This window comes from Apodemus sylvaticus, chromosome 4 (genome assembly GCF_947179515.1).
Source record: "Apodemus sylvaticus chromosome 4, mApoSyl1.1, whole genome shotgun sequence".
NCBI classification, from domain to species: domain Eukaryota; kingdom Metazoa; phylum Chordata; class Mammalia; order Rodentia; family Muridae; genus Apodemus; species Apodemus sylvaticus.
Genome location: NC_067475.1, coordinates 13,159,016 through 13,186,066, shown reverse-complemented (window position 1 = coordinate 13,186,066; position 27,051 = coordinate 13,159,016).

The window sequence follows — 27,051 nt, the reverse complement described above, 5'->3', positions numbered from 1 at the left end:
GCGGAGTCCTCTAGTAGTATCATGCCCAGTTTTCTGAGGAACTACCAGACTGATTTCCAGAGTGCTTATACCAGCTTGTAGCCCCACCAGCAGTGGAGGAGTGTTCCTCTTTCTTCACATCCTTGCCAGAACCTGTTTTCTCCTGAGTTTTTGATCTTAGCCATTCTGATTGGTGAGAGGTGAAATCTCAGGGTTGTTTCCCTGATGACTAAGGATGCTGAACATGTCTTTAGGTGCTTCTCAGTCATTTGAAATTCCTCAGGTGAAAATTCTTTGTTTAGCTCTGTTCCCCATTTTTTAATGGGGTTATTTGGCTCTCTGGAGTCTACCTTCTTGAGCTCTTTGTATATCTTGTATATCTTAGCCCTCTGTTGGATGTAGGGTTGGTAAAGATCTTTTCCCAATTTGTTGGTTGCCATTTTGTCCTTTTGACAGTGTCCTTTGCCTTACATAATTTTATGAGGCCCCATTTGTAAATTCTTGATCTTAGAGCATAAGCTATTGGTGTTCTGTTCAGGAAAATTTCCCCTGTGCCCTTGTGCTCAAAGCTCTTCCCCAGTTTCTTTTCTATTAGTTTCAGTGTGTCTGATTTTATGTGGAGGTCCTTGATCCACATGGAGTTGAGCTTAGCACAAGGCGATAAGAATGGATCGATTTGCATTCTTGTGCATGCTGACCTCAAGTCGAACCAGCATCATTTGTTGAAAAGGCTATCTTTTTCCCCCTAGATGGATTTAGCTTCTTGTCAAAGATCCTGTCAACATAGGTGTGTGGGTTTATTTATGGGTCTTCAATTCTACTCCATTGATCTACATGCCTGTCACTGTACCAATACCATGCAGGTTTAAACACTATTGCTCTTTAGTACTGCTTGAGGTCAGGGATACTGATTCCCCCAGAAGTTCTTTTACATCTAATGAAGTGACCATGTGGTTTTTTTCTTTGGGTTTGCTTATGTAGTGGATTACATTGATGGATTTCTGTATATTGAACCATCCCTGCATCCCTGAGATTAAGCCTACTTGATCCTGGTGAATGATTGTTTTGATGTGTTCTTGGATTTGGTTGGCAAGAATTTTATTGAGTATTTTTGCATTGATATTCATAAGGGAAATTGGTCTAAAGTTCTCTTTCTTTGTTGGATCTATGTGTAGTTTTGGTATCAGCTGAATTGTGGCTTCCTAGAACGAGTTGGGTAGTGTTCCTTCTGTTTCTATTTTGTGGAAAAGTTTGAAGAGTATTGGCATTAGGTCTACTCTGAAAGTCTGATAGAATTCTGCACTAAAACCATCTGGTCCTGTACTGTTTTTGGCTGGGAGACTGTCAATGACCACTTCTACTTCTTTAAGGGTTATGAGACCATTTAGATGGTCTATCTTGATCTTGATTAAACTTTGCTAGTTGGTAACTGTCTACGAAATTGTCCATTTCATCCTGATTTCCTAGTTGTATTGAATATAGGCTTTTGTAGTAGGATATGATAATTTTTTTTTAATTTTTTTATTTGGTATATTTTTTATTTACATTTCAAATGATTTCCACTTTCCTAGCCCCCCCCCCTCCCAAAAAGTCCCGTAAGCCCCCTTCTCTCCCCCTGTCCTCCCACCCACCCCTTCCCGCTTCCCTGTTCCGGTTTTGCTGAATACTGCTTCATTGAGTCTTTCCAGAACAAGGGACCACTCTTCCTTTCTTCTTGTACCTCATTTGATGTGTAGATTATGTTTTGGGTAATCTAGGTTTCTAGGTTAATATCCACTTATTACTGAGTGCATACCATGATTCATCTTTTGAGTCTGGGTTACCTCACTTAGTATGATGTTCTCTAGCTCCATTCATTTGCCTAAGAATTTCATGAATTCATTGTTTCTAATGGCTGAATAGTACTCCATTGTGTAGATATACCACATTTTTTGCATCCACTCTTCTGTTGAGGGATACATGGGTTCTTTCCAGCATCTGGCAATGATAAATAGGGCTGCTATGAACATGGTAGAGCATGTATCCTTATTACATGGTGGGGAATCCTCTGGGTATATGCCCAGGAGTGGTATAGCAGGATCTTCTGGAAGTGAGGTGCCCAGTTATCGGAGGAACTGCCACACTGATTTCCAGAGTGGTTGTACCAATTTGCAACCCCACCAACAGTGGAGGAGTGTTCCTCTTTCTCCACACCCTCTCCAACACCTGCTATCTCCGGAATTTTTAATCTTAGCCATTCTGACTGGTGTAAGGTGAAATCTCAGGGTTGTTTTGATTTGCATTTCCCTAATGACCAATGAAGTTGAACATTTTTTTATTCGATATAATTTATTTACATTTCAAATGATTTCCCCTTTTCTAGCCCCCCCACTCCCTGAAAGTCCCATAAGCCCCCTTCTCTTCCCCTGTCCTCCCATCCACCCCTTCCCACTTCCCCGTTCTGGTTTTGCTGAATACTGTTTCACTGAGTCTTTCCAGAACCAGGGGCCACTCCTCCTTTCTTCTTGTACCTCATTTGATGTGTGGATTATGTTTTGGGTATTTCAGTTTTCTAGGTTAATATCCACTTATTAGTGAGTGCATACCATGATTCACCTTTTGAGTCTGGGTTACCTCACTTAGTATGATATTCTCTAGCTCCATCCATTTGCCTAAGAATTTCATAAATTCATTGTTTCTAATGGCTGAATAGTACTCCATTGTGTAGATATACCACATTTTTTGCATCCACTCTTCTGTTGAGGGATACCTGGGTTCTTTCCAGCATCTGGCAATTATAAATAGGGCTGCTATGAACATAGTAGAACATGTATCCTTATTACATGGTGGGGAGTCTTCTGGGTATATGCCCAGGAGTGGTATAGCAGGATCTTCTGGAAGTGAGATGCCCAGTTTTCGGAGGAACCGCCAGACTGCTTTCCAGAGTGGTTGTACCAATTTGCAGCCCCACCAGCAGTGGAGGAGTGTTCCTCTTTCTCCACACCCTCTCCAACACCTGCTGTCTCCTGAATTTTTAATCTTAGCCATTCTGACTGGTGTAAGATGAAATCTTAGGGTTGTTTTGATTTGCATTTCCCTAATGACTAATGAAGTTGAACATTTTTTAAGATGCTTCTCCGCCATCCGAAGTTCTTCAGGTGAGAATTCTTTGTTTAACTCTGTACCCCATTTTTTAATAGGGTTGTTTGGTTTTCTGGAGTCTAACTTCTTGAGTTCTTTATATATATTGGATATTAGCCCTCTATCTGATGTAGGATTGGTGAAGATCTTTTCCCAATTTGTTGGTTGCCGATTTGTCCTCTTGATGGTGTCCTTTGCCTTACAGAAACTTTGTAATTTTATGAGGTCCCATTTGTCAATTCTTGCTCTTAGAGCATACGCTATTGGTGTTCTGTTCAGAAACTTTCTCCCTGTACCGATTTCCTCAAGAGTCTTCCCCAGTTTCTTTTCTATTAGCTTCAGTGTGTCTGGCTTTATGTGGAGGTCCTTGATCCATTTGGATTTGAGCTAAGTACAAGGAGACAAGGATGGATTAATTCGCATTCTTCTGCATGCTGACCTCCAGTTGAACCAGCACCATTTGTTGAAAAGGCTATCTTTTTTCCATTGGATGTTTTCAGCCTCTTTGTCGAGGATCAAGTGGCCATAGGTGTGTGGGTTCATTTCTGGGAAGATCCAGAAGTTGAGCATTTTTTAAGATGTTTCTCCGCCATCCGATGTTCTTCAGGTGAGAATTCTTTGTTTAACTCTGTACCCCATTTTTTTAATAGGGTTGTTTGGTTTTCTGGAGTCTAACTTCTTGAGTTCTTTATATATATTGGATATTAGACCTCTATCTGATGTAGGATTGGTGAAGATCTTTTCCCAATTTGTTGCTTGCTGATTTGTCCTCTTGATGGTCCTTTGCCTTACAGAAACTTTGTAATTTTATGAGGTCCCATTTGTCAATTCTTGCTCTTAGAGCATACGCTATTGGTGTTCTGTTCAGAAAGTTTCTCCCTGTACCGATGTCCTCAAGCATCTTCCCCAGTTTCTTTTCTATTAACTTCAGAGTTTCTGGCTTTATGTGGAGGTCCTTGATCCATTTGGATTTGAGCTTAGTACAAGGAGACAAGGATGGATCAATTCACATTCTTCTGCATGCTGACCTCCAGTTGAACCAGCACCATTTGTTGAAAAGGCTATCTTTTTTCCATTGGATGTTTTCAGCCTCTTTGTCGAGGATCAAGTGGCCATAGGTTTGTGGGTTCCTTTCTGGATCTTCAGTCCTGTTCCATTGATCCTCCTGCCTGTCACTGTACCAATACCATGCAGTTTTTAACACTATTGCTCTGTAGTATTGCTTGAGGTCAGGGATACTGATTCCCCCAGAATTTCTTTTGTTGCTGAGAATAGTTTTAGCTATCCTGGGTTTTTTGTTATTCCAGATGAATTTAATAATTGCTCTTTCTAACTCTGTGAAGAATTGAGTTGGGATTTTGATGGGTATTGCATTGAATCTGTAGATTACTTTTGGCAAAATGGCCATTTTAACTATATTGATTCTACCGATCCATGAGCATGGGAGGTTTTTCCATTTTTTGAGGTCTTCTTCCATTTCCTTCTTCAGAGTCTTGAAGTTCTTGTCATACAGATCTTTCACATGTTTCGTAAGAGTCACCCCAAGATACTTAATACTATTTGTGGCTATTGTGAAGGGGGTCATTTCCCTAATTTCTTTCTCAGCCTGCTTATCCTTTGAGTATAGGAAGGCCACTGATTTGCTTGAGTAGATTTTAACCTGCCACTTTGGTGAAGTTGTTTATCAGCTGTAGGAGTTCTCTAGTGGAGTTTTTTGGGTCACTTAGGTAGACTATCATGTCATCTGCAAATAATGATAGTTTGACTTCTTCCTTTCCGATTTGTATCCCTTTGACCTCCTTATGTTGTCGAATTGCCCGAGCTAGTACCTCAAGTACAATATTGAAAAGATAAGGAGAAAGGGGGCAGCCCTGTCTAGTCCCTGATTTTAGTGGGATTGCTTCAAGTTTCTCTCCATTTAGTTTGATGCTGGCTACCGGTTTGCTTTATATTGCTTTTATTATGTTTAGGTATGGGCCTTGAATTCCTGTTCTTTCCAAGACTTTAAGCATGAAAGGATGCTGAATTTTGTCAAATGCTTTTTCAGCATCCAATGAAATGACCATGTGGTTTTTTTCTTTGAGTTTGTTTATGTAGTGGATTGCATTGATGGATTTCTGTATATTGAACCAACCCTGCATTCCCGGGATAAAGCCTACTTGATCATGGTGGATGATCGTTTTGATGTGTTCCTGGATTCGGTTGGCAAGAATTTTATTGAGTATTTTTGCATCGATGTTCATAAGGGAAATTGGTCTGAAGTTCTCTTTCTTTGTTGGATCTTTGTGTGGTTTTGGTATCAGCGTAACTGTGGCTTCATAGAAGGAATTGGGTAGTGTTCCTTCTGTTTCTATTTTGTGGAATAATTTGAAGAGTATTGGTGTTGACTCTTCTTTGAAGGTCTGATAGAATTCTGCACTGAATTCATCTGGTCCTGTGCTTTTTTTGGTTGGAAGACTTTCTATGACTCCTTCAATTTCTTTAGGCATTATGGGACTGTTTAGATGATCTATTTGGTCCTGATTTAATTTTGGTATTTGGTATCTGTCAAGGAAATTGTCCATTTCCTCCAGGTTCTCCAGTTGTGTTGAGTACAGTCTCTTGTAGTAGGATCTGATGATTTTTTGGATTTCCTCAGTTTCTGTTGTTACATCTCCCTTTTCATTTCTAAGTTTGTTAATTTGGATACTTTCTCTGTGCCCTTTGGTCAGTCTGGCTAAGGATTTATCTATCTCGTTGATTTTCTCGAAGAACCAGCTCCTGGTTTTGTTGATTCTTTGTATGGTTCTCTTTGTTTCTACTTGATTGATTTCAGCCCTGAGTTTGATGATTTCCTGCCTTCTACTCCTCCTGGGTGAAATAGCTTCTTTTTGTTCCAGGGCTTTCAGGTGTGTCATTAAGCTGGTAATGTATGCTCTCTCCATTTTCTTTTTGGAGGCACTCAGGGCTATGAGTTTTCCTCTTAGCACTGCTTTCATTGTGTCCCATAGATTTGGGTATGTTGTGTCTTCATTTTCATTGTGTTCTAAAAAGTCTTTAATTTCTTTCTTTATTTCTTCCTTGAACAAGGTATCATTGAGTAGAATATTGTTCAATTTCCACGTGTATGTGGGTTTTCTGTTGTTTTTGTTGCTATTGAAGACCACTTTTACTCCATAGTGATCTGATAGGAGGCATGGGATTAGTTTGATCTTCTTATATTTGTTGAGGTCTGTCTTGTGACCAATTATATGGTCGATTTTGGAGAAGGTACCATGAGGTGCTGAGAAAAAGGTATATTCTTTTACTTTAGGATAGAATGTTCTATATATATCTGTTAAATCTAATTGGTCCAAAGCTTCAATTAATTTCATTATGTCCCTGTTTAGTTTCTGTTTTCCTGATCGGTCCATTGAGGAAAGTGCAGTGTCGAAGTCACCCACAATTATTGTGTTAGGTGCAATGTGTGCTTTGAGCTTTAATAAAGTTTCTTTTACAAATGAGGGTGCCCTTGCATTTGGAGCATAGATGTTCAGGATTGAGAGTTCTTCTTGTTGTATTTTTCCTTTGACCAGCAAGAAGTGTCCCTCACGGTCTCTTTTGATGACTTTGCGTTGAAAGTCAATTTTATCTGATATTAAAATGGCTACTCCAGCTTGTTTCCTGAGACCATTTGCTTGTAAAATTGTCTTACAGCCTTTTACTCTAAGGTAGTGTTTGTCTTTGTCCCTGAGGTGTATTTCCTGTAAGCAGAAAAATGTAGGGTCCTGTTTACGTATCCAGTCAGTTAGTCTATGCCTTTTTATTGGGGCATTGAGTCCATTGATTTTAAGAGATATTAAGGAATAGTGATTGTTACTTCCTGTCATTTTTGACGTTATTTTTTAAATTTGATTGGTTAACTTCTTTTGGGTTTGATGAAAGGTTACTATCTTGCTTTTTCCAGGTTGAAGTTTCCCTCCCTGTATTGGTTTTTCCTCCTATTATCCTTTGTAGGACTGGGTTTGTGGATAGATATTGGGTAAACTTGGTTTTGTCATGGAATATCTTAGTTTCTCCATCTACGGTGATTGAGAGTTTTGATGGATATAGTAGTTTTGGCTGGCATTTGTGTTCTCTTAGAGTTTACATGAGATCAGCCCAGGATCTTCTAGCCTTCATAGTCTCAGGTGAAAAGTCTGCTGTGATTCTGATAGGTCTTCCTTTATATGTTACTTGGCCTTTTTCTCTTACTGCCTTTAATATTCTTTCTTTGTTTAGAACATTTGGTGTTTTGATTATGTGACGGGAAGTATTTCTGTTCTGGTCCAGTCTGTTTGGAGTTCTGTAGGCTTCTTGTATATTCATGGGCATCTCTCTCTTTAGGTTAGGGAAGTTTTCTTCCATAATTTTATTGAAGATATTTGCTGGCCCTTTAAGCTGTAAATCTTCACTCTCATCTATGCCTATAATCCTTAGGTTTGGTCTTCTCATTGTGTCCTGGATTTCCTGGATATTTTGGGTTACAAGCTTTTTGCTTTTTGCATTTTCTTTAACTGTTGAGTCCATGGTTTCTATGGTATCTTCAGCGTCTGAGATTCTTTCTTCTATCTCTTGTATTCTGTTGTTGATATTTGCATCTATGTCCACTGATTTCTTCCCAAGGCTTTCTATCTCCAAAGTTGTCTCCCTTTGAGTTTTCTTAGTTGTTTCTACTTCTGATTTTAGATCCTGGATTGTTTTGCTTAGCTCCTTCACTTGCTTATTTGTGCTTTCCTGTAATTCTTTAAGAGATTTTTGTGTTTCCTCTTTCATGACCACAGCCTGTTGACCAAAGTTCTCCTGTATTTCTTTAAGTGTTTTTTGTGTTTCCTCATTATTGGCTTTTGTATTCTCCTGGATTCCTTTCAATGATTTTTGTGTTTCCCTTGCAAGGGCTTCTAACTTTTGATCCATTTTCTCCTGAATTTCTTTAAGTATGTCCTTCATGTGTTCCTGTACCAGCATCATGACCAGTGATTTTAAATCCAAATCTTGTTTTACGGTATGATGGGGTATCCAGGACATGCTGGTAAAGGAGAATTGGGTTCAGATGTTGCCATATTGCCTTGATTTCTGTTAGTGACGTTCCTCTGTCTGCCTTTTGCCATCTAGTTCTCACTGGTGTTAGTTGGTGTTGTCAATGCTGGACTCACCAGTGCAAGCTGCCCCTTCCCAGGTGGCCTCTGGTGCACAGCTTACCTCCTGCACTGCCTGGAGACAGGGTGTTGTTGTCCAGGCTGTTCAGACCCCGAAGCAGACACCTGAAGGCTCCTGCTGGGGCCCGCTGGATTCACTGGAGTACACCAACTTCTCCCCGCTGGCCGCCTGGAAGTCCCACTTGCCTCTTTCAGGACTTGGAGATGTGGTGTTGCTGCTCAGGCTGATCTGGATCCGGAAGCGTAGAGGTCTGAGGGCTACTGCCAGAGGCCTCAGGACTCATGATAATTTTTTGAATTTCTTCAGTTTATGTTGTTATTTCTCCCTTTTCATTTCTGGGTTTGTTAATTTGGGTACAGTCTCTGAGACCTCTTGTTAATCTGGCTAATGTTTTATCTATCTTGTTGATTTTCTCAAAGAACTAGCTCCTTTTTTTCTTGATTATTTGCATACTTCTTTCTTTTTGTTTCAAGTTGGTTGATTTCAGTGCTGAGTTTGATGATTTCCTGCCTTCTACTCCTTTTGACTGTATTAGCTTCTTTCTGTTCTAAAGCTTTCAGGTGGACTGTTAAGCTGCTAGTGTATGCTTTCTCCAGCTTATTTTTGGAGGCACTCAGAGCTATGAGTTTTCCTCTTAGCACTGCTTTCATTATGTCCCATAAATTTGGGTATGTTGTGCCTTCATTTTCATTAAATTCTAAAAAGGTTTTTATTTCTTTCCTTATGTCTTTCTTGACCAAGGTATCATCAAGTAGAGCATTATTCAGCTTCCATGTGTATGTGGGCTTTCTGTTGTTTTTGTTGCTATTGAAGATTACCTTTACTCCACAGAATGGAGTTATTTCAATCTTCTTATATCTGTTGAAATCTGATTTGTGACCAATTATATGGTCAGTTTTGGAGAAGGTACCATGAGGTGCTGAGAAGGTATATTCCTTTAATTTAGGAGGAAATGTTCTATAGATATCTATTAAAACCATTTGATCCAAAACTTCTGTTAGTTTCACTGTGTCTCTGTTTAGTTTGTGTTCCATGAGCGTCCATTGATGAGATCAGGGTGCTTAAGTCACCCATAATTATTGTGTGGGGTGTGATGTGTGCTTTAAGCTTTAGTAAAGTTTCCTTTATGAATGAGGGTGCCCTTGTGTTTTTTGTTTGTTTTTACTCTGGTTTTTTTTGTTTTGTTTTTTTGTTTGGATTTGGTTTTTTTCGAGACAGGGTTTCTCTGTATAGCTCTGGCTGTCCTGGAACTTACTTTGTAGACCAGACTGGCCTCAAACTCAGAAATTTGCCTGCCTCTGCCTCCCAGAGTGCTGGGATTACAGCCGTGTGTGCCACCACTGCCTGGCTGATTTTTCCTTTGATGAGTATAAAGTGTCCTTCTTTGTCTTTTTTTAATGACTTTTGGTTGAAAGTCAATTTTATTCAATATTAGAATGGCTATTGCAGCTTGTTTCCTGGGTCCATTTACTTGGAAAACTGTTTTCCAGCCCTTTACTCTGAGGTAGTGTTTGTCTTTGACACTGAAATGTGTTTCCTGTATGCAGCAAATGTTGAGTCCAGTTTACGTATCCGGTCTGTTAGTCTAAGTCTTTTTATTAGGGAATTGAGTCCATTGATGTTAAGAGATATTGAGAAATAGTTTGTTAATAAATAACAACAATAGATAGTTGCTTCCTGCTATTTTTGATGTAATTTTTATGTTTGTTTGGTTATCTTCTTTTGGGTTTGTTGAAAGAATTAATTTCTTCCTTTTTCTAGTGTGTAGTTTCCCTCCTTTTGTTGGTGTTTTCCATTCATTATCCTTTGAAGAGCTAGATTTATGGAAGGATATTGTGTAAATTTGTTTTTGTCATGAAATACCTTGGTTTCTCCATCTATGGTAATTGAGAGATTTGCTGGATATAGCAGTTTGGATTGAGATTTGAGTTTCCTTAGTGTCTGTATGACATCTACCCAGGCTCTTCTGGCTTTTATAGTCTCTGGTGAGAAGTCTGGTGTAATTCTGATAAGTCTACCTTTATATGTTATTTGACCTTTCCCCCTTACTGCTTTTATTTTTCTTTCTTTGTTTAGTATATTTGGTGTTTTAATTGTTATGTGATGGGAGGAATTTCTTTCCTTTTCAAATCTATTTGGAATTCTGTAGGCTTCTTTTATGTTCATGTGAATCTCTTTCCTTAGGTTAGGTAAGTTTTCTCCTATAATTTTGTTGAAGACAATTACTGGCCCTTTAAGTTGGAAATCCTCACTCTCTTCTGTGCCTATAATCCTTAAGTTTGGTCTTCTCATTTTGTCCTGGATTTCCTGGATGTTTTGAGTCAGGAACTTTTTGCATTTTTCATTTTCTTTGCCTGTTTGGTATCTTTCTTTGGTATCTTCTGCATCTGTGATTCTCTCTTCTATCTTTTGTATTGTTATTGATGCTTGGATCCATGACTCCTGACTTCTTTCCTAGGTTTTATATGTCCCGAATTGTTTCCCTTTGTGATTTCTTTATTGTTTCTACTGTCTACCTCCAGCTTTAGATCCTGGATGGTTTTGTTGAATTCCTTTACCTGTTTTGTTGTGTTTTCCCTTAGTTCTTCAAGGGCTTCTCCCTGTTTACTTGTGTTCTCCTGTATTTCTTTAAGGGAATTATTTATTTCTTTCTTGAAGCCCTCCATGAATCCCTCCATCAGCATCATGAGCTGTGATTTTAAATACAAATCTTTCCTTTCTGGTGTGTTTAGGGGTATCTGGGACTTGCTGTTGTGGGAGAATTGGGTTCAGATGGTGCCATATTGCATTGATTTCTGTTAGTAACATTCCTATGTTTGCCTTTTGACATCTGGTTATCTCTGGTTTTAGTTGGTCTTGCTATCACTGGCTGGTGGTTGTCACTCCTACGTGCCTGAAAGCCTATCTCAGCATCCCTGGGTGACCATCTGCTTGCTTTCCCCTGACATAGATTGCTGTGGGGCTGCCCAGATCCTGGGTACAGTTCCAGCCCTGGAAGACCAAGTCCAAAGTGGTCTAATGCTCTGGTGTTCTCTGCATTCATGGCTGCAACATCCCACTCAGTTGCAGGAAATAAGATGTTAGCCTCACTTCTAATCGAGAGACTCAACGCAGAGCAGATATCCCCTAGCAGACTAGGTGCATAGAGTGCTATGGTGGAGCTGCGGAGCTCCAGGGTACAGGTAGGACCCTGGCGCTCTTCTACTCAGGTGATCCCTGAGTACCTGTCTGCACCTTTACACAGTCACAGGAGGAAAGATGGAGGCACCTCACCTCTAAGCACTGGACTCCCTCTAACAACCTCCCTGCAGGGCAGATGACCCCTGGCAGGATAGGTGCCCAGCAGGCTGTGGTGCTGCCAAACTGCTGAGTGCAGGTGGAGTTCTGGTGGGGCATGTCTCAAGCCATCTTCTAGTCAGATAATCCCTGAGTACCTGTCTGCCTCTCTACACAGTCACAGGAGTAAAGATCTTAGTATAAGTTCTTACACACAATGGTGCTTGAATTATTTGGAATATATTAGAAAGCTTAAACAACATAAATTCTATTCCTACCATTTTTATAGTATATGTTTTAATTCTATTAGCATCAACTTTACAAACACTTCAAAAGGATACCTCAAGAAAGACATGCAAATCTAATTATGATGTGATAAATTCCTTCATAGTGATATAAAGGGAATTGTATTATGTAAAAATTCACGAACCAACAAATGTAAACAACATCATTGTGGAAGCATTGTGGAAGCAATGCAAGGTGACTTAACAATCTCCACCATCACAGCAAAACATCAGAAGTCTTCCTAAAACTGTATGCATTTGATCAATAACAATTTGCCAAATATATGCATGTTCACAATGTGTGTGTGTGTGTGTGTGTGTACATGTATAAGTTTTTTTCAGCCAAAAAGGGTAAAATTATATTGCTGTTTGGAGAACAGATGAACTGGAGACCATAACATTAAACATAATAACCCAGGTATCCAAGGGCAAAAATCGTGTACTTTTTCCAATTGGTGGGCCTTAGACTTTTCCTTTTGTGCATAAGTCTATATACAGGAAACAGAAATATATAAAAGCACACAAGTAATGTGAAGAAAATAGACTAGGGATCTGTGAGGCAGGAGTGGGTGAGTGGGTGGAGAAACACCCTCATAGAGACAGAGAGGAGAGGGGTGAGGGAGAATGGGATGGGACTGTTGTGGAGGGAAAGCTGGGAATGGATATCATTTGAAATGTAAATGGATAAAATGATTAATAAAATATAAAATAATATATTTGAAGAGAAAAAAACAAAACAAAACAGTATGTATTGGGATGGGACATGGGTTAACATGTGAGAGTGAGGGTTGTAAATACGGCTGGCATTCCTGATTTCACTTCAGAGAGATTGTCCTCATGAAGCACAGGATTTGTATACTGGACATATAAAATCAAAATATGCATTCAAAGAAGAGCAGCTGTCACTTCTAGGTCAAAGGAATATGAAGAAGAAATATGTAAATGTTTATAGGAATGTAATTTTTTGTGTTTTGGTTGTTTCTTTTTTGCTGTTGTTGTTTTTATTTTGAGCCAAATTTTCACTGTGTGAGATAGGCCTCCCTGGTTTGGAACGTGATCTGTAAATCAACCTGACTTTGAACTCATAGAGATCAGCCTGACTCTTCCTCCAGAGTGCTGGAATTAAAGGCATGGGCCTTTAACCCACCATGACTGTCCATAATGATGTATTATTACATTGTAAACTATATTATGTAAAACATACAGGTAATTAATTATTCATATAATTAAACATCCTACAGGTCTTATAGAAATTAATTATTATAACTTTGTTGGGTTTTGTAACTAATCCAACGAAGTTTCCTTTCTGTTTCAAATCTTGTTTGTATATGACTGTTTATTATTATTCCTCAAATCCAGATAATAAGCTACTAGGACATTTTGTTTATGTTTTAATAGGAGAGATTCTCAATAAAAATTTTATATTTATTTTCAAAGATAACTGAAGCTAATAACCAATTTGGTAAAGAGTATATTTGAAGTATCTTAGTGAGATTTATGGCTATACATATCAAATTTTGTCACCATGGACACAGACTCATTTTTAAAGTGTTACTAATTCATTAGTTTACAATAGACAACTACATATGAATGCAGTTGAGTGTGATGGCCTGATCCTAGAAATGATGGTCTCTGTGCCCCTCAGCAGTTTGGAAGATTCCTGTTAATGTCAGAGATGGTTTGCAGATCGCTGTGTGCTGTTTACAAACAGTGAACCAGCTGTTCTCACAGCTGTTCAAAATTGAGGGAAAGACACGTGCAAGCAGGGTAAACTCTTCCCAGCTCAGGTGAGCTGGAAAGGGAGGCGATAGCAAGTGCATGGCAAATGTGAATGTCAATTCATCTCATCCTGAAAGCCATAAAAGATGGGGCAGAAGGACAGAGGCCCTGGGCGCCCAGAATTAGAGATGTAACTCAGATCAGCAGTGCCTGACACTTAAGATTGTCTTATAGACACAAAATTAGCATATTTTAAAATAGGGGTGTAAAAATCAATTGTGCAAATGTTATCTGGCTGTATAGATAAAGTTTGAGAATATATATATATATATATATATATATATATATATATTTATAAAATTTGATCAATTTAACAATGAATTTAAGCATCAGACATATTTTTTTTCTTTCTTATGGGATACTTCATAGGGTCATAGGTTAGAAGACATTCAATATAATATTTTCCAGAGATCTAGTTAGTTGTATTGTTTCAGGTTATTGACCAGACCCAAATCCCCACTAAGAAGTATCCTTATACCTAAAAACTGATATTACATTTTTCCAAAACATGCATCAGTTATAAAATACAAACAGGTAAAACTTACAGAAGATAAACAGTAATATCTATATGCAAATGTTTTTCCTCATGAGCCTTCAAAAAACATAAAATTTCGTGATCCACAAAAGTCAGTCAAAGGAATTGTAGAACCTTATGAAAATTAAAAGTGGATTCTACAAAAATCCATCATTAACAGAAAGTATACAAAATCCATCATTAAGAGAAGGTATAAATAGGGCTGCTATGAACATAGTAGAGCATGTATCCTTATTACATGGTGGGGAATCCTCTGGGTATATGCCCAGGAGTGGTATAGCAGGATCTTCTGGAAGTGAGGTGCCCAGTTTTCGGAGGAAACGCCAGACTGATTTCCAGAGTGGTTGTACCAATTTGCAACCCCACCAGCAGTGGAGGAGTATTCCTCTTTCTCCACACCCTCTCCAACACCTGCTGTCTCCTGAATTTTTAATCTTAGCCATTCTGACTGGTGTAAGATGAAATCTCAGGGTTGTTTTGATTTGCATTTCCCTAATGACTAATGAAGTTGAGCATATTTTAAGATGCTTCTCCGCCATCCGAAGTTCTTCAGGTGAGAATTCTTTGTTTAACTCTGTACCCCATTTTTAATAGGGTTGTTTGGGTTTCTGGAGTCTAACTTCTTGAGTTCTTTATATATATTGGATATTAGCCCTCTATCTGATGTAGGATTGGTGAAGATCTTTTCCCAATTTGTTGGTTGCTGATTTGTCCTTTTGATGGTGTCCTTTGCCTTACAGAAACTTTGTAATTTTATGAGGTCCCATTTGTCAATTCTTGATCTTAGAGCATATGCTATTGGTGATCTGTTCAGAAACTTTCTTCCTGTACCGATGTCCTCAAGGGTCTTCCCCAGTTTCTTTTCTATTAGCTTCAGAGTGTCTGGCTTTATGTGGAGGTCCTTGATCCATTTGGAGTTGAGCTTAGTACAAGGAGACAAGGATGGATCAATTCGCATTCTTCTGCATGCTGACCTCCAGTTGAACCAGCACCATTTGTTGAAAAGGCTATCTTTTTTCCATTGGATATTTTCAGCCTCTTTGTCGAGTATCAAGTGGCCATAGGTGTGTGGGTTCATTTCTGGATCTTCAATCCTGTTCCATTGATCTGCCTGCCTGTCACTGAACCAATACCATGCAGTTTTTAACACTATTGCTCTGTAGTATTGCTTGAGGTCAGGGATACTGATTCCCCCAGAATTTCTTTTGTTTCTGAGAATAGCTTTAGCTATCCTGGGTTTTTGTTATTCCAGATGAATTTGATAATTGCTCTTTCTAACTCTGTGAAGAATTGAGTTGGGATTTTGATGGGTATTGCATTGAATCTTTATATTGCTTTTGGCAAAATGGCCATTTTAACTATATTGATCCTGCCGATCCATGAGCATAGGAGGTTTTCCCATTTTTTGAGGTCTAGCAGCCCTATTTATAATTGCCAGAAGTTGGAAAGAACCCAGGTATCCCTCAACAGAAGAGTGGATGCAAAAAATGTGGTATATCTACACAATGGAGTACTATTCAGCCATTAGAAACAATGAATTCATGAAATTCTTAGGCAAATGGATGGAGCTGGAGAACATCATACTAAGTGAGGTAACCCAGACTCAAAAGATCAATCATGGTATGCACTCACTAATAAGTGGATATTAACCTAGAAAACTGCAATACCCAAAACATAATCAAATCAAAGTACCCACACATCAAATGAGGTACATGAAGAACGGGAGGAATGGCCCCTTGTTCTGGAAAGACTCAGTGAAACAGTATAGAGCAAAATCAGAACAGGGAAGTGGGAAGGGTTGGGTAGGAAAACGGGGGGATGGAAGGGGACTGATGGGACTTTCGGGGAGTGGGGGTCCAGAAAAGGGGAAATCATTTGAATTGTAAGTAAATATATCAATAAAAAAAGAAAGAAAAAAATGTTGTATAGTGGACTGACTATGATCATTTGAGACAGCAACTTCTGTTTTGGCCCTAAGATTTCTTGAGTCAGTATATAAAATTATAAATTGGACATAGTGACGCATGCTTAGTATATACATATATTTTCATATATATATACATATATACTTTCATATATATGTGTATATGCTTTAGACATTTATACAATTGGAATGATTACTTCTCAGTTTGTCTAAAAGCAAGTAAATTTCAATTTATCAACAAATAATACTTCAGAAATACTTACACCAAAATCTTACTTATTAGGTATCTAACTAAATTTAAATTTGAGCACTTCATTTTATTGTTTTACTTGGGAATTCAAACTTTGGTATACAGAATAACGAGAACCCTCCAAGCTCCCAATGTGTCCTTTTTTGGATGTGGTCAAGTTGGAAACCTCAAAACAAAGGTTTTTGCACTCGTAGACCTCAGATCCAAGAAGTGTGTGGTGCTAAGGACCTCTTTTCAGCAAAAAACATCAAAAGAAGTAAAAGAAGTCCCAGCCTCCACCCCTGTGATGGCCACACTGAGTTCCCTTTGTCTGTCATTAGTTGACTTTATGCACTGGAAACCTGAATGGAAGTAGCTTGGAACATTGCTAACATGTATGTTGTAACTACAGGAGCATGCAGTGGCCTGGATCCTATGATGCAAATAAACCACACTGATGTCTCCACCCAGCAAGCAATGCAGACAAGAAATCTCTGCTTTAGGAACTGAGGTTGGTTGAGCTATAGGAAGGATTTTTGTTCAGATGTATGTTTTTACCTAATAGGCATAACATACAAAAACTGTGTTCTAAAGCATCTGGCTGGAAGAATAGATTTCCAACCAGCATATTCCAAGTGGGAAAAGCTGCATGAATTTTCAAAGCAATTTGGAAGCAGAATGCTGGCGTCCATTGGAACTGTTAAACACAAGGACTCTAGCCTGGCGTCCATTTGGATTCTGGCACTTCTCTTTGATGTCTCCACTGCCTGTGGAGCAGTTGTGTTTCGTGTTGTAGCTTACCTGCTTATTCACAGTCTTGGCGATTCCTTCAACTTGCTTGTTTGTTGATGTCTGTTATGCCCAGCATTTTATATAAGCTGGCTAATTTTGTTTCCCTTCAGACTCTGTTTCAATAACATTTGATAATTGTGCGAAACTGATTTTCAATTAGTTGGAGTCACTCATTTCAGATTCACTTTCCCGTTTAATTCTTAATAGGTCAGGGGTCATGCGGTATTCCAGATATCTCTCCTAAGAGTTTGCGGAAGATTAGTGTGTGATGAGAAAACTCAAACGAAAAGCTCAAAACAAAGACAGGGCTTCTAATATGAATACACAGGCACACCCACCCACTAAATTTAAAACTTAATCAAGAAGATCACAACTACAACTTCCTATCTGTGCCCTGTTCTACTTCATATGTATATTTTCGTGTTAATTGTATATCTGTTGGGTTCCCAGAGGGTATCCGTTATTGAAATCCAGGGGACACACCGATGCATTAAGCAGTAGTTCATTCCTGTAGCTTTACTCTGAATGGTTGATTATTTCAAAATCTTTAATTTGAGCACATTATGAAGTTTTATTGTTTCAATTTATAATTGAGATATAGTAATTTAGTTTGTATTTTCCTCTTTAATAGAGTTAATAGTGTGTGTTAAAAGTGCAATCTTAGCTGATTTGAAGGAACACCTTCAATTTAGTTACATATTAAGACTGATTTGATAAGAATGACTTTTATCACAGTTCTCTGAATTTTGGTATGAAACATTACTAATTATAAAGATAATTCATTAACATGATTTACCTTCTTTAACAAAACCTAAAGTGTCCATCGAATACATGTAAAGTGCTTGTTACTTTGAAAGGATAAAACATAAACACATATAATTAAAAGCAATACTTGCATGTGATGAACATGCAACTGATACTAGAATGTCACAAGCAATGGCCATCAATCTGCACTCCAAAAAGTAGGAAAACCAGTTAAGTGGTGTCAGTGGTATCTTCTGATACCTATGGAAATGAGTTCAGTTTGCTATCTGCATAAAGCACAGTGGGACTATGTTGATGCATAAGACCTAGGATTTGCATAAAGTAAAATTCAACAGATGCTTTAGTTATCAGCTTTTCCTGCACTGACTACAGTAGGCTGAAACTAAAGGTAATTTCTGCTTTGTGTTATTTCCATGATGATTCTGCACTATAGATATTTCAAAATTCTAATTTACAAGATTGTATAAATCACGTCAAAAATCAATAACATATATTTATGTTGACCATGCTATCTATCCAACTAGAAAATTATTCCTTAAAGAAATTCTCCAATGTTTCTTTTCCATTTACAGCAGATAGAAGATATAAAGTACCTAATTTCTAGGCATGTAAATGTTTTGTTCTAAAAGAAACATGTTTTTGAATACATTTTTGTTGTTTTAGGAGAAATATTTTCTAATCTTTCTTAGGGAGTGATTTTGTACAGAAAAATATACATTGTATGTGTGTTGGGGGGGGAGGATAATGTGATAAGGTTTAAAGTGTCTTGATTCACCCCAGTAACTGAATATTTTCTGTCACACACACAAGCAGGTGTGAGTATTTAGAAACACAGAATCCAAGCTCAACAGCTGATATATGGACTATGGATATAATTCATATATGATTGTATAAGTAAATCATCAGTATTGCCTATCTGAGAAAAGAATTTAGAAAGACCAAACAAATATGATGAAGAAAGACTAAGAATTTAATAATCATAACCAAAAAAGGTCACTTGGATTTCTTTTTTAATGGACAGAAATGTATACACTAAAATAAAGAATAGGGAAGAGTATTATTTCCTAAACTTGAGTTAAAACCTACTGTCTTATGATGGAAATTTCAATGAAGAATAACATAAAATACTCCCAATTAGATATCAATAAAAAGCTTCAGATACATTGGAATACTAGAATTTGATATGGAAAAATAAGTCGAATGAGAGATAATGCAGGGAAAGGTCTCTATTGTGTATTAGCTGTCAGTGGGAAACATGAACATTGTCGGATAACAACAGTAGTATAGCATCCCATATGAATGACCACTTGTAGAGTGCTTTGCTTTTTCCTGGTACTCCATGGTGTGGCGGGTGCTGAAGATCACTGCTACTGTGCTGTCCTCGGTGACTTCTGCTTCACTGTGTGCTCAATTGTTATTGAACAGGACCCTTCATAAAACCTGAAGGGAACCACTTAATATTCCTTCTTAATCAATAGATGGCCTTTTCCCTTTCCTTTTCTTTCCTTTTTCTGTTTTGGGGTTCTTTTGATAAATCATTGTGTTCTTAAACTTTTCTTGGTGGAGCTTATAATTTGATATCCATTAAATGATCACCAACACGAATGTCTAGAAAATGTGTCTTCTCTCCTAGGAGTGTGATGGTTATGAGTCTTGTGCTGAGATCCTTTATACACTTTGACTTGACTTCTAGAATTATGTAAGGAAAAATTATGCTGTCATTCTTGTATGTGGAAATTTGTATATTACTAAAGAGACATTTACTTTATTGTTTTTCTGGTGCCCTTCTTGATAATTAGTTGACTATATGATAAAACTAGGACATTTCCTGGTCCATGAATATAATATGTAATTGGATGGTTTTAATTTATTGCAAGTACCATATTCTTTTGTCTACTATATGCTTTCTGATTAATTTTCAATTAGAAAATATGATAACTTCCATTTTTGTTTTATTTTCCTTAAAATAGAGATAAAACCCACAAGCCAAGAAAATACAAAAATGGAGAAAAGATTCCAAAAGACATTGTTGAAAATATGACATAAAGTAATAATGGTCATGTGAACATTCTTCAGATCACTTATCATTAGTAAAATGCAATCAAAATGATTACAAAATATCATCTCAATTCCATTAGAAGAACTTTTGGCAAAAAGACAAGACACAAATGCTGCCAAGCTATAGAACAAAGAGAACTCTCAGAAATATTGCTAGAAACTTAATGATTCAATTTATGAAGAATGAAACAAAGAGCCATATTGTAAAAACATGAAAAGTTACTGAACAGCTGTCTTCATTGACATACTATTTATAAATCTAATGATGTGAACAAAATCCATAGGTATCCACCTATGGAGAAAGTAACTGCATACATATATAACCACATCATCAGGATTATTATGAATACATCTATTATATACACATATACATATATATGGTATATATGTATGATATATATATGGTATATATGTGTGTGTGTGTGTGTAAAATGGAATATTGTGGGCAAAGATGTGAATAAGTATAGAAATTATAGAATATACTGCAGATCTCACATATAGCATCTGGAGAAATGTTAAAATATGCAGTGGTGAAACATGAAGAGGAACAAAGGAGATGAGTCTGGCTGAAGCATTCAGAGTAGGCACTAAGCCTCACTTCTCATGTTCCGTCTCAGTAAAATAATAAATTATGCATTTCAGGAAAGCTAGTGTGATGCTCAGTGCTACCAACACAAATACAGTAAATATGATATACATGTTTCCAAAATTAGTACATTGGCTCCCAATATGTGATTTATGTGTGCACTGACAATAAAATATATTATATACATAGTTAAAGGAGGTTAGCCTGGTCAGGCTTGGGGATATGAGCAATAGTAGAGCCGTTTCTACATTGAAAGGATATGGAATGAGAAAGTCAATCTATCCAGTCGGCATCATCAAACACAGAGTTGAAAATGCTGCACTGCACTGACGGTGCTGCTGAGTAAATTCAAGCTGTTTGCTCCATACTATGTGCTGAAAGGGATGCTAATGTGTCCCATTACCAGAATAATTTTACTACTTATGTATTCTGGAATATCATGTTATATACCTAAAACCCTTATAATAGTCTGATTTTAAACATAAAATAATCATTGGAGTTAATGCCACACATGTAAGCAAAGTGTTGCATAATTCTATTATGCAGAGAAAAGCATTAAAAGTATTCCAATTTAGAGAATACTTTTTAAAGGTTGTGTGGAATTGAGCTTTTACCAAGGACTGCACAGAAGTCAAACAAATCCATCAGGTCTGTTAATATGCAGACCCCCTGCAAATTCTACACTCCTACATTTACCTCTGCCTCAGACCTTTTGCTGCTTTAACTCCTACATTCGAGCGAATTTTAAATTGCTCTAAAGTTTCCAACACAACAAAACACTGGACACAGGATAAACAATTTTGTGAGAAATTCAAAAATGATGATGTTCTTTTGAAGAAAATCTTCATCAAAACTTTTTTTTGTTTTCTTTACTGTGAATCTCTAAGGTCTCCAGTGAAATTTATATCATGTCAAAAGTGAAAAAGAAAATGGAATAGCAATTCTCTCTCCCTCATAACATTTATGAATAAAACTTTCATCTCTCTCACTGAGGGAAAGAAGTCGCTGATAATAATTCTTAACGTTTCCCCCGAGACTTTGCATACAAAAGTACAATAGATTGGTATAAAGGGACAGATTAGGGTAAAGGCGTGTCATGAGAATAATTATTCATGTTTTACCACCATTGCTTGTTAAACAATACCTATTTAAACCAGCGCAGATAAGTATAGTTGGAAAGAATGCATCTTAGTTGGTAAGTTTTCAACCATATTCTACATGGATAAGAACCATAGAAAATACTTGCAATATTTCCTTTCTTAACCACACACATGGAAGGAAGTCTATTAGAAAACCTTTGAAGTTTTTTATTGATCTGTAGTCAGAGAGTGCTGTGAATAAGCTTATAAATAACATTCTTTAATTGTAAAAGATAGCCCATGAGCCAATTGGTTCAAGTGATTTAAATATATTACACTGTGCATACCTCTCAGTAATTATACCAATTAGATCAGAGAGCCATTTGTCAGGGTGCCAATTAAGTAAATCCCACACTTTTTGGAACTTAAAAAGAAAACAAGTTAAATTAGAGCAAGCAATCCTATGTTTGCAAGTATAGTTGGATCTTGGTCATGTAAGATGAGAGTAATTTAGAGCATGGTTATGGTTTTATCTGACAACAAGTAGACATTCCACTATTTCCAATGCCATGTCTACATGAAAAGCAGGAAAGTGTGCCTTGAATGTGATCTTCAGTTTTGCTTAAGAGCCGATTTCAATGTGTCTTTTTCTTTCACTGCTCTCTGAATCTAAAGGTTAGTTCATGTAAGAGCCTCAGCTCGGTAAACATGGAATGCTGACTAATTAGTGTGTGGGATTCTCATAATGTCAAATTCTTCAGAAGATGAAAATGATTGAATTCACAATTAACTGGAACTTCACAAAATTTAAGTGGATCAAGGACCTCCACATAAAACCTGACACACTGAAACTAATAGAAAAGAAACTAGGGAAGACCCTTGAGGACATGGGCACAAGGGAAAAGTTCCTGAACATAACACCAGTAGTAGCTTGCGCTCTAAGATCAAGAATTGTCAAATGGGACCTCATAGAACTACATAGAAAGTTTCTGTAAGGCAAAGGACACTGTCAAAAGCACAAAACGTTAACCAACAGATTGGGAAAGGATCTTCACTAACCCTAAATCCAACAGAGGGCTAATATCTAATATATACAGAGAACTCAAGGTAAAACCCAGAGAATCAAATAACCCCATTAAAAAGTGGGTACAGAGCTAAACAAACAATTTTCACATGAAGAACTTCAGATGGCTGAGAAGCACCTTAAGAAATGTGCAACATCATTAATCATTAGAGAAATGCAAATCAAAACAACCCTAAGATTTCACCTCACACCAGTCAGAATGGCTAAGGTCAAAAACTCAGGAGACAGCAGGTGTTGGCAAGGATATGGAGAAAGAGGAACACTCCTCCCCTGCTGGTGGAATTGCAAGATGGTGCAACCACTTTGGAAATCAGTCTGGCGGTTCCTCAGAAAACTGGGCATGACACTTCCAGAGGACCCTGCTATACCATTCCTGGGCATATACCCAGAGGATTCCCCAGCATGCAATAAGGACACATGCTCCACTATGCTCCACTATGTTCATAGTAGCAGCCCTATTTGTAGTAGCTAGAAGCTGGAAAAAAATCCAGGTGTCCCTCAATGGAGGAATGAATACAAAAAATGTGGTATATTTAAACAATGGAGTACTATTCAGCCATTAGAAACAGTGAATTCATGAAATTCTTAAGACAAATGGATGGAGCTGGAGAACATCATACTAAGTGAGGTAACCCAGTCTCAAAAGATAAATCATGGTATGCACTCACTGGTAAGTGGATATTAGCCTAGAAACTTGGAATACCCAAGACATAATCCACATATTAAATGATGTCCAAGAAGAACGGCGGAGTGGCCCCTGGTTCTGGAAAGACTCAGTGCAGCAGCATAGGAGATTACCAGAACAGGGAAGTGGGAAGGGGTAGATGGGGGAACAGGAGGAGGATAGAGGGCTTATGGGACTTTCAGGGAGTGGGGAGCCAGAAAAGGGGAAATCATTTGAAATGTAATTAAAGAATATATCGAATAAAAAATGTTTTAAATTTTTACAGTATTTATTTTCAAATGAATCATAACTATTCTTTAATTTATGAAATCTAAAGAAGCTTTCTAATGTGTCTTTTAGAAAGCCAATAAATAGGTGAGATATTATTTAAACAAATATTTAAAAATTCTCTATAGACAGTCTGCAAGTGACTTCACGTAGTGACACCATTCAATAGCACACCAGGCTTGAAAAGCGCAGTGAAATCAATCTTCCCATTTATGTGTCAGGGCTGAGAACTGACATTTAGAGCATTATCATTATATAGTAATAAAGTGTGCAGTGAAAAAGAAAAAAAAACAATGTGCTGAAATATCTCTGAACTTTCCCTGCAGTATCTAAACTGTCATGCCTCTGTGAACGTGGCTTATACATCCATGGACTCAGGAAAATATTCGCCCCTGCTAAAACGCATAGACTTGGTCTTCAGAATTCTCTAAAGTTAACTATTTACACAACTTTTTCATTGTGTCTGCCACTATAACTATCAGAGAATGATTTAAAGTATATGGAAACATGTGCATAGGTCACACGCAGTCACCACCCCATTTTATGTAAAAGACTTACCTGTGGAAAAGGGAAGAATGAGTTTCCTGTAGTCCTTTCTCTAAGCTATATGGAGTGTTGGTGTTCATCAAAGAATTCTTTTTGCATGAATAACACAATAAGACAGTAAATAGTTGATAAAATATTTTTCACACTGCATATCTTTTTATGATAAGCTATATGGAGTGTTGGTGTTCATCAAAGAATTCTTTTTGCATGAATAACACAATAAGACAGTAAATAGTTGATAAAATATTTTTCACACTGCATATCTTTTTATGATTAAGCAAATCAATTCTGTAGGTGTCAGTATAAGTTTCCTTTTCTGAGAAAAGTTGCATGTACACATGTATGTATGTACATTTGTTTATCCTGTTAACAGAGTTCTTACTTTTGTAAGTAAGCATATTTAAGTCAGTTTTCACAGGTTGGGGAGAGATAAGAAGTAAAATCTTGTTTGAAGTTGATTCACCATATATAATAAACAGATATGGCAGGGACATTTAGTTTAGCTCTGTTGTCCTCTAATTGAAAACACATTTCATATATCAAACCAGAAGAGCTTATCATAATGACTGATGGAGAATCAGAAGAAAAAAATAGTACAATAGCTACCATGTCCAAAATAAACAAATCCATAATTTCAGGTCTTATAGTTAAGGTTCCACTAAATTGTAAATTATATACAGACAAACTAGTTTATTTATAAACCTCTGAGTAAACATGTTATGCTTAATTGCATCTTGTAAATATTTCCCTTGACATCTGTTTACTCTCGTGCATTACGCTGATAGGAAACTTACCATGTATTTGAGGATCTGCTACATACACGGTACTTCCCATATGTTTTCAAGGGGTATGATCATGAGACACCCATACACACACACACACATACACACACACACACACACACACACACACACACACTACAGCAATATTGCCGGATTGAACTGCAAGTGTATATATATATCAGCTTGAAATCCAAGAGAAAGGATGAGACATTGAGACATATTTACATACCCATAGCAGAATCAGCTAAGTACAGGATGTTCTAGGAAAATTCGCTTGAAGCAAGAATCATTTTAGATGTTTGAAGAAAAGTAGGAACAATGGTCAAAAGTGAGGATCTCTGCTTTCTAATTTCCTGATTCTGTTTTCCCTATCTCTCTTCCTCCATACTATAAAGCATGTGATTAGAGTCAATGAGTTTTCCTAACTAGCTATGTAGCTGTATTAATTCACAAGTCCAAAGACTACTTTCTACTTTGTAATATCTCTACTCTTGCAGTCCAATCCAGCAATATTGCTGGAAGCATAATTCTCTTTAAGATACCCGGTTTGAGTCCTTGCATAAGAACTGAAAGTATGCCAGGGGAGCTTGCTCTTCTGAGATTCCTGGATTCATTTCCACAGAACTGATAAGGTTAAATCCCAACAGTGGAAACGCAGCCATTCTTGAATGCTGTAAGCCTCAGATTCTTGAGCTTGGTCTGCTTGAAGGTGTTAACTTTCCTGACAGAGTTCCAAGGGTAATCACTCTAGGAAAGATAAAGAAGGAAATGAGCCAGCAGATCTGACTGCTGGGTTATCAACAAGTCTTAGAAGGAACAGACCTTTGTCTCTCATCATACTGCTTACGAGTTGAAAGTCAGACCTACCAAGCTTCAGCAGGGAGGTCATGCGTTCAACTTTTTATTGTTTCAGTAAATTTGTAGAAGATGAATACAATGTGGACTCAATTATTGAAGCCACTCTTGGAAACTATACTTTTTTCAGTCTGTGTATTGAAGATAAAATGTATCTGTTTAAAAATATAAGTATTAAAAATATTGGAAGCCAGGGCAAGTGGACCATGCTTATGGTCTCAAACTTTTGAAGGATGACTTTCCAAAGTAGCCAAGGCTGCTAAATAAGACCATGACCCTAAAAAGGTAGGAATGTTTAAGAGAACACAACATTTTAGTTTTACTATTTTGCTATATAATTTATTATTAATAGCACATTATTAATCAATGTCAAATACTTTAAGACATTTGCAAGCTCCATTTCATTTAGTGTTCCTAATAACCCTAAAGGGTAGATTCTTTCAAAAAGATTGTAATTCTTTTTGATAGATGAAATAACTGCTTACGAGTCTTAGGAATACTATTTAATTCGTTATCTAATTATTGAAGTTCACTATTCTACAGTACTTCTTTAAATGCAACCAGATTATTATTATACCAGTCCTGTGGAGATTGAGATATAAATTTTCTCCAGCAAAAATGAAAGCCTTGAGGAATAATACTGTTAACAGAAGGGTATATGACTCTGTGTATACCTGAAGAATCAAGCTCACAGTAACAAGAAAAATATTGCATTTGCTGCAAAAAAAATCAAGTTTGTCAGTATGCATGGAAACGATTTTGTTACTTCAATAAGAAAACCTTATATTTATTATTGCATCTATTCTCTGTGAAAAATAAGAGCAAGAACACAGATGAGGCATTGGTCCTAAAGTTCTGCTATTGAACTAATTAATATAAAATAGCCAAGGTTGAGGTTGGGGAATTGAGAGTAAGAAGATGGTTAGAGAATGCTCTGAATGCACTTGGAGATTGTAGCTTCACCCTATCCACATTCTACCCGAGTATTGGATCAAAACTATGGGAGGAAGGTTCATAGTTAACTGTAGATGAACATTTCCATATTAGTATGAACAAGGGCACATAAATTAAGAAAATTTACACAGTACCTTCTGTGATTACCCTCATAATCTAAGGTCTAGGGTATGTAAACGATGCTGAACAGACAAATAATAGAAACAAATGTACTAAGAAATACTTAGAAGAAAGTAAAATACATCCCTCATCAGAGCATATTGCAAAGATCAGCGTGTAGGAGTATCCATACCTGAGTCCTATTCCTGCTTTACT